Source organism: Pecten maximus, chromosome 12, assembly GCF_902652985.1.
Source record: "Pecten maximus chromosome 12, xPecMax1.1, whole genome shotgun sequence".
NCBI lineage: Eukaryota > Metazoa > Mollusca > Bivalvia > Pectinida > Pectinidae > Pecten > Pecten maximus.
Genome location: NC_047026.1, coordinates 8,448,248 through 8,458,074, shown reverse-complemented (window position 1 = coordinate 8,458,074; position 9,827 = coordinate 8,448,248). Strand labels below are relative to the sequence as shown.

Sequence of the window (9,827 nt, the reverse complement as noted above, 5' to 3'; positions counted from 1 at the left end):
CAAATACAAAAAAAAAAAAAAAACAATACGGAAAGGCTATTTTTCAGCAGACAAACGAATACTGTATTTCTAATATTTTGTTTATCGAATTCTTTAAAAATTATTTCAACTGTTATTAAGAAACATTCGGGGTATGCATGGATTATTTATTTATTCATTCATGTATAATTTCCATGTCAACTTAGATGAAAGATCCGAAATTGTATTCGATATAAAATGCGTAGTTGTTGATTATGAGTGTAAAGATGTGTAAGAATCGGAACATCTTCATAGTTTGGAGTCACCCGAGCGTATTAGGTAAAAATAACAAGACTTGGTATATAAACATATGTATTTTTGTTAATATATATTTTTTTTCGGGGGACAGTTCGCAACAAGTAAAACATCTTTGTTGTATCCGTACAATGTATACTAGCTATACAGCATGTGTGGCAATTCCATTCCACTTTGTCTTTATTATATATACATTCGGAAAGTTCACCAAACAAACCACCATACCAGTAATGGAAAGATCGGTATCCTGGTGTGAAGCTTTGGAGGAGATAGCTTTTGTCATTTTTTGAATAATTCAGTGTCCCTCAGCTCCTGACCCCTGTAAGATATAGAGATGGAAAGTTCAAAAAAGGAGGTTTTTTGAAATTATTTTAGCAGTAAAATATACTGCTTAGCTATAACTTATATTACAGCAGTATATTTTACTGTTAAAATAATTAAAAAAAACTCCTTTTATATAGTAAGTAAATATATGAAAAAGTCATATGATATAAAATAATGTTCTGTAATATAAAGTTTACCTATGAATTGCTAGTAAATACATGGAAACATCACGTGGTATGAAAGTTAATTCTGTGATATAACATATAGCTATGTATTAAAAGTAAATACATGGAAAAGTGATATGATGTAAAAGAAATTGAATCAGTTCTGTAATAAAAGGCTTCGTTATTTAAAGTGATGTATATTTTTCCTTTAACACATAATTATGTAAGAAAAGCTACTGGTATAAGTTATAGTTACGTAAATTATGCTAAAGTTATATATATTTAATATTTGTATTAGATACATGTATATAACAATTTTGAGATATGTTGTAAAATGGCTTAATATTATTTTCAATTATATAAAATAAGGTTTATGATAGTATAAGGTAGATTTATGAAATTAAATGTGTTGTAAATGCATAGTTATAAAATAAATGCTTCGGTCGAGTAGTATTAAGTAAAATTATTCTGTCATTTCCTCCAAAAAGTGACGATCTAATGAACAGGATAGTTAATGTACAAAGTGGTTCATATTTCAAACATTTCACAAAAAATCCTAAAATTGTGAGTCTGAAATATTCGTTTTACAATTCATAGTTAAATATTAATATATATGTATAAAAGTGAATCATCGATACATCATGAAATCTATTCTTTTTTTTTTATATATATACAATTGTAAGGTCAGTTATCAAAAATAAGTATGATACAGCAGATTCCTGTTAGTCCTATTTGTCCTTCAGCAATTCTGATAAGATATGGGAAATTTAAGGAGGTATTTTGAAATACTTAATTAGATATTTGCAGTTCTGCTTACCGAGATAACACAATTTGTACTATAGGTAATCTAGCAAACACAATGATGTGTCTATATCAAATAAATAATAATTCATTTAAAAAAGGCTGATCTGATTCGCATGGGTATCAATACAAAATTTTAAATTTTGGAATACTACGGAAACATTTTGCCTTAGTGCAGATTAAGCGCGTGACATGTCAATTGTTTATGACGATCTCAATATCAGGAATATTTTTACCTCTATATTTCCAATATGTCCCGGGGGAGTTTCTCTTCACTACATGTCTTCAGTCGTTTTAATTCGTGCTGAAAACAATAACGTTTAAATTCAACAACAGTACATTCGTGACGACACACAATTGTTCGATGTGAAGAGCATGCTCGCTTCCTTTCTACTTTAATCGTTTCTCCACTTTTAATAATGGTGATACAATTAAAACGGTGAAAGGAGGTGTGGTTGTTATTTCACTACGCTGAAAGGCAAAATCGTGAACTGTTTGATTTAAAGGCATTGTATTGAAGATTTATCAAAGGGATGAGGCACATGTTTTGTTATGTACTAGACCCCCTCTCGACGTGAACTGTTACATAATATTGTGTCATAGTTCTATTTAATGCGCCCATGACTTAAATATTTAAATGTACCCGAATGCTTTATCTCTTATATTATGTTGGCGGCCATTACATAAACGTTACTCTTGGCTGCGTCATAGATACAGTATATATCACATGACCTGATCGAAACGCAATTTTGATCAATTCACGGAAATGCTTTGCAGTGCGCTACGGATGAAATGGTGAAATCTGGATGGGGAAATGAAAAAAGTACCCATAATTCAAATAATTTTCAAGGAATTTAACAAATTTGAATATTTCATTTCAAAAGAAGATTTAAAAGAGAAAACGAAACCGGTAAAAAAAAACCAATAAACGAAATTAAATGTATAACAATTAAATACTTGTTAGATTGCATTCATTGTCAATATATATGCAATCTTGGAGACAGATTAATAAATTTGCACCGTTTAAAGTATCAGGCGCAGTATGGCAACGTTGTGGCGAGCAGTGTAAATGCTGTATAAAATTGCCACTCAACGTCCACCAACCCCTTTCAACAATAAATGGAAATGGGTCATCTAAGGTTCAGCTTTGAAAATTTGCAATCCAGTTATTCGTTCATACCAGTATGAAACTAGAAAATAATCCTATCAAACCTTCATTTCAAAAAGCATGGGGGAAATGTGTGAATTTGTACAAGGAACAACCCGTTATGTTTAATTCAACACGTCTGAATTAATCAAATATGGAGGGTGTTTTCAGTTTATATGCCATTCATGACTAGATGCTATCGGATTTTGTGGAAAACATTAAAATAAATAAATAATCCATCAAAATATAAAAAAAGAACCTTTGATTCAATATCTTTTTATCTTTTTACGCTCACATCAGTTTGACTAATTGCAGATTTACCTGTATTAACACTGATTTACCTGTGTTAACGCTGACATCAGTTTGACTAATTGCAGATTTACCTGTATTGATACTGATTTACCTGTATTAACGCTGACATCAGTTTAACTAATTGTTAATTTACCTGTATCAACGCTGATTTACCTGTATTAACGCTGACATCAGTTTGACTAATTGCAGATTTACCTGTATTAACATTGATTTACTTGTATTTACGCTGACATCAGTTTAACTAATTGTAGATTTACCTGTATCAACACTGATTTACCTGAATTAACGCTGACATCATTTTAACTAATTGTACATTTACCTGTATCAACACTGATTTACCTGTATTAACGCTGACATCAGTTTAACTAATTGTAGATTTACCTGTATTAACGCTGATTTACCTGTATTAACGCTGACATCAGTTTAACTAATTGTAGGTCCATGTTGCACGCTGTCGGATTACTCATATCGCTCCTTTTACCGTTGCCTGCGCCTCCCCATCCAAACGTCTGTGCCCACTGGGCATGTCCAAGTTCGCAGTGACACAGCAGGAGAAGGACCGAGACCGCTATATATGGTAGGAAGTTCATTCCCCTTTGTAATTTAAAATAAAATAAAATATAAACTTGATTTCTTTTATAGCAATTGCAAAACAAATTGTATCGACTTATACCAGTCAATCTTGTAAGCTCAGATGGAAATGTGCGGGGTTTTTTAGCGTGGGAATGTAGTGAAGTACCCGGACAGAGCCTTCATGATCGCACAATTACCACATACATGTACCTTAAAGTAGAGAGGTAGACTTTCTAACAACTTGGTGGAAAGCGAGTGCGTTAATACTGCGCTATGCGACCTCGCTAATTCACGTACTATATCAACTTGAATGTATTTTGAACTCATATCATGGAATTGAGATTTTTATACTTTCCCGAGATTGAGACATGGTTGCTATTTCCCTGAATGAGTCTGGGCAGTGTCTTAAAAGAGGATCTCATTCACTAAATAGTCGCCAGAATCTACACCTCCTGTTCTCTCACAGGAGGGGCGTTCACTCATCACACACCCATGAACTACTGCCATTAACATACGTTACAGCAGTCATGCGCATGATATATCCCATATACACTTTAATATATTCAGTTTATCGTATATTTACGAGGGACTGGTGTTGTGTCGACTCGATAAGGGAGCTAACTCCTATCATGATTCCTTACCGGAAGTGACTGCCCAACTGGACAGTATCTCAATAGTTTATTTCCGGGATGATTGGGCCTAAACAGTAAATATGATTGGAAATATTGACGTCAGTTCAGTGACCTTTCAGAAGTATTTGGATTTGGATGATAAGTAATGATATTTATGGGATTTTTTAATCTTGATGTGTAACTTGCCGAATTTTTCGGGGTTGAACTGTCCATTGGCATCAACAGCGAATCCTCAGGGATTTGAAATATGATGCTTTGACAGTAACTTTTCCGATATGTTTTGGAAGTGATTTCATGGGATATTGGGCCTCTAAGCAATATGTAATTTAATTCATATTGAATTTTCCTGAAATAGATACAACTCAAATTTTAGTATTTAAAGAATGTGAATGTCGGGTAACCTAGATAGACATTGAAATGAAAACACGGAGAATATCAGAACAAATTTTATTTATCAGTAAAGTGGATCAAACAAGGACAAATTATGACAACAGCGCTTGGTCTGTGTCACACGTGTTCCTTGATTTTATGCGTTTAAATACTTTTAGAGGTAATTTGAGAGTCGCCCTGTGATGATTTGAAATAAGATTTTTGCCCTGAACACTCTGATTGCCATCAAAAGTAAAAGTCCTGATTCTTAAAGGTGCTGGTTATAGACAGAAATGGCTACGTGCACAAAGAAAGCAGGTGGTATGTTAAACCAATCCTGAGTTCGCCTACTTGCTTTGATTTAATTAGAAGGTCAGTATTCTTACGGAAGGTCGGAGATATTGACCTTAACCGTGAACGTCCAAACCCATTTATAATTCACGATAATAAAAACTTCAGGGGACCTCCCGCCTCCAGTTCCCCCCAACCAAAACCCCTACAACCCACCCCCCCCCCCCCAAAAAAAAAAACAATAAAAAAAAAAAAAAAAAAAACAACAACAAACAAACAAACAAACAAAACATAAATAAATAAATAAATAAATAAAATTCACAAATGACAAAATCATAATAACTTTGAATGTTTTACATCATTAAAGACTTTCAATTACCGTGATATTTACTCTTTAAAGAAAGCACCAACAAATTATCAAAATGTTGGCGCTCAATCAACTATGCATTTGTATGTATATTTTGACACGTTTTACCAACGATCATAGCTGTCATTCACATCCATCTTATGTTGTCGTATATTTGTTAGCGTTTCAGAGAAAAGCAATGTGTATAACCGTCTCTCTCATCAGCAAGGATATTGTCTTCACATGCCTTGGTATCTTTCACATATTTATAATTTTCTAGTCTTGTGATTCAATTGGTCTTTTTGTAACAGCATTAAAATATATATTCTGTATGCCATCTAGATAAATAAACCCATCCACCTGTTAGCATCAATACTGTTGAACGGTATTTCTGTGATACCGACGGCGGTATGGGCAAAATCAAATGGTGCTCTTGAACTCTCGCCAAAGCGGAACGTTTAGCGAGGAAATTATGTTCCTTTTTTATTATCCTCAGCTACAATGCACGGTTTTCTTCGTTGAAGACGTTTTATAATATATATTACAAGTTGAACTAACCAGGAGAACAGCATCATTACGCATGTCGTAACAGCTTTCCGTAGAAAAAGGTTCTTGATTTTCAAAAGGAGATCAAAAGAGACGTTAGATGACCACCATATTTGGGGATATGAATGACAGACAGATACGTTGCTGAAAAGTCTAGAAATACAAGAATGCAATTTTGACTGAGCGTCTACTTTCCCATAACAACACAGCAACACACTTACGGTACTTTGTAAGCGTGGATATGCAAGATATTTAAATATCTTCAATATGACACCGGACATTTAAAATTATTGTGATTCTGACAAAAATGTGCTTATTATAAACTGGTTTTGGACATATATGTATATATATATAATTGTCAAGTAGTAATAACGACAGTACAGACAAGTAGATTGTCGAATTTTCGAGGCAGTCTGCCCCTTTATTAAGACACAGATAAATTACATACGATCACATATAGACATAGAACAGTTATATAGAGGTTCCCCAACGAGTGGATATTGTTTATCATTTTTATCAAACTCGAGTTAGTTAATTTTTTAATTTTGAAAAGACACGAGTAGGGGAACTTGTTTATCCCATAACTTCTTTACTTACAAATATAAGTCTGTCAAGTTCAAAGTCTCCCAACGTAGCAACTAAATTCCGCGAACCAAATCACTACACGACAAAATATAGGTCGTTATGAACGAAAGCTTATCGTCTATTTTAGATGCACGACTCATATCTTCTGTACTATATTTGTAAATGATATTATTTTACAAAACGAAATATTAGTTTGAAAGTCATTGTGTCGGTGTTTGGTTTGGTTTGGTTTATTTTGTTTAACGTCCTATTAACAGCTAAGGTCATTTAAGGACGGCCTCCCGTGCGTGCGACATGCATGAGTGTGGTGAGTGCGTATATGTGTTTTGGGAGGTTGCGGTATGTTCGTGTTAAGTCTCCTTGTGATCGGTGTGATCCATTAATAGGTATCTTGTTTAAATAACTCCGCTCAAAATATTCGAAGACGACACCGTCATCGCGAAGTCGAACGTCACCGCTGAATATAAGACTAATCATTGTCAGATTCAATTTTCGGTCCTTTCCTGGACTTCGTAGGTATGCTATTACTGGTTATTATGATGTTAAATGTTCATTCTGAGATTTATTCATTCCAGACATCATGCATTTCAACAAATATTTCGGAAACCGAGCTGGAGTGTTGAGCAATAGACCTAGGCAGTTTACGGTTGTCCGTGTGTTAACACGAAATCTCATCAGTTTCAGCGACATATTTTGGTTCGCTAGGCCCATCGATGTAATATCTCGCTTCCGTGCGTCGTCTATTTTACCATCATCAAATTATATTTCGTACGACTCAAACCCCACATTAATCGCCATTTCCATGAGGACATCCCTCTCATCCAGTTATGCTAATGTTGAGTACCGACAACTCCCAAAACGTATACATGCTGATCTTTTGAAGACTGACAAAACAAAAAGATAAGTGAGAGTAGTAAAAATAGTCCCTAGTCAAAGGCCAGAGGTTATCCAATCAGATTTGTTGGAGGTCACAAATGACCAATCGAGGCTTAGAAAGTGGTTACACACTGCGATGTGTAAACAAAAACAATAACAAACTGCTACGAATTTTATCACGTGCCATTTCAGTTGTGAAACAAGCGTAGTTATGGGATAAATAAATATCGTAGGTATAAACAACAAAAAATATCGTTATGATATAAAAACAATCCCCCTCGGCCGAAAATTAATTCGCCGACGGCCTATTATGATTAATTAGAAAACATCTTATGTGGAAAAAGTAAATGAATAAATACATAAATAAATAAATAGATAATATAACTTAAAGGTTTAACAAAATAATATCGCGAGTTAATTCGATGTGATGGCAGCCCGTGCTATATAGTGAATGTTTTTTTTTTTATTTTTTTTTTCTACGCGATATGTACATTTCGTCTTGCAAATCTCGGCCCAAAAAGCGGGTCGCAGTCCCGAAGGAAAGTGTGTTTATGGGGTCTGTAGGGGTTGGTCTGATTAATAAACATATGCAGTGGGTATTTACTATAAGCAAGAATAGAGATTAATGGTATAAGATTTGAAGAACAAACATATATTTCTCTACTAAAAATAGGATGGGGGTTCCCCTGTCCGCTGTAAGGTCCTTTGATAACCCATGTGCTCCCATATGCTATGAACATGTGCACAATATCTCATCACGTCACAATGATTGAGAAAAATCATGAATAACTAATCGAATTTTGTTCTGTTTCATATACATTGTTAAGTCTAAATCGAAACTGTACATCCCTATCGCCGCCGACCTTTCTTACATAAGGTTTTGGTTTTTTTTCTGTTTCACTAATACTAAACCGAGAACAATACCTTAATTAAACTATTGGCTGAAAGCCATGCGACCTAGCAATTGGAAAAATTGTTTAAATAATTTTGTACATTTTGTTTATGGATCAATTGTAAATGAACATGTTCAACACTTTGAATTGGTTTTACTATTGGATAAATATCTACCTCTTACATATGTTTACTCATTAGGACTGTTATCCTGACTTTCAGTGTATATTTCAAGCTTGTGTATAGTTTTATTTTTATCATTTGACACAAACCAGTTGTCAAACTATCATATAAAGCTGATAGTTTAAATTTTGGAGGTGTTACTTTCTTCATTCGAGGTTTTCCCGCTGCTAAACTTTGAAGGTTTACGACTCCAAATAGTGTTGTCATCAACTCTTTTAAAATTATTGCATCGCAAGATTCATAATTTGTATTCCATAACTGAGCAATCCTAGAAGCATGCAACACACGTATGTTGGAGTTTTACTTTGATTTATCGATGTACTTCTCTACAATAATTGAATTCTTGTTTGACGGACACATTTTGTTTCTTTATCCCACCATTTGTTTTACTTTCTAATGGTGAAAAATTTCCCCGATTTTCCTCATCTTTGAAGCAAAAATGTTTTTTTTGCAGAAAATGTTAAAATGAACTTCATAAAGATTTTCACTATGATTATTTTATTATTAATATATTTCAATTTATAAAATCATCATCAAAAGAGGGGACAAAATTTGAATAGCGATCAATGATGAAAATTTCAGGGGTTTTAGTTTTCTCTTTTTTTTCAATGATGAAATACATTCATTCTCCAAATATCAATACTTCATTGAAAATTGTGGTTCATATAATCTCCACAAAACGCAAACCATCGAAAACCTCTTGTTGGTTGTTGACGTGTGACACTTTTATAATTTCAACCATCTATTACATGAATTCATTGATATAACTCTACACAAATAGTTTTATGCAATACTTTTGGAAAACATAGCTTAAGTTATGAATTAACGTTCAAGGGTAGCGGTGTGTGGGTCTTAACCCAGCAATGGTTCTTGTTGCCATCAACTCCCGCTCAGTATTTCAGTATATAATTATTTACTAATATTAAGTAAAAAATAAGTAATTAAGTAAAGTATTATAAGGGTTACATAAAAAATACGCAAAATCAAGTTGAATTCAAATAAATATTTGATTTTTTTTTATATAAAAGCTAAATGAATGAGTTTGCTGTACATAATATGACATATTTTTACCATTTAAAGCTATATATATACATATTAGTTCATCAATGCGCCTCTTGTCCTCTAATAAAATACAAACAAGTAAAAAAGAAATAAATGCCGACTTACGATTTCGTTGGTGAGCTGTTGGTGTTGTTTCTGGGCGGTTACAGCATGTCCTCCCGGTCTGGTTGTGCTGTTATAATGATGACACCTTATATACCCCGCCCTCGTGCCCACGTTCAGGCCTGCAGCCGCTAATTAGCAAATCAGCTAGATACAATAGGAGAAACTAATAATGTCGTCCGCGCTGTCCATTCACGTGCCTTTTTGTGGTATGCGTGGTTACCATGGTGATGGAGATAATGACCTGAACTGTTCATTCATATAAATGTGTTACATAAATTGAAATAATTAGCCGATTGCTCGCAGGTCGTGACGTTATATATAAGAATTCACTAAGTGTTAAACTATGT

General features: G+C 33.8%; 1 long non-coding RNA gene across 1 annotated transcript; it reads right to left on the bottom strand.

Annotated features, from left to right (window-relative positions):
* Positions 1 to 312: 312 nt before the first annotated feature.
* Positions 313 to 9,539, bottom strand: LOC117338734. Its single transcript, XR_004535025.1, has 4 exons — positions 9,481 to 9,539; positions 3,423 to 3,615; positions 1,799 to 1,866; positions 313 to 592 (listed from the first exon to the last, which is right to left on the bottom strand). It is a non-coding gene; the product is annotated as an uncharacterized LOC117338734 (long non-coding RNA).
* Positions 9,540 to 9,827: the final 288 nt, after the last annotated feature.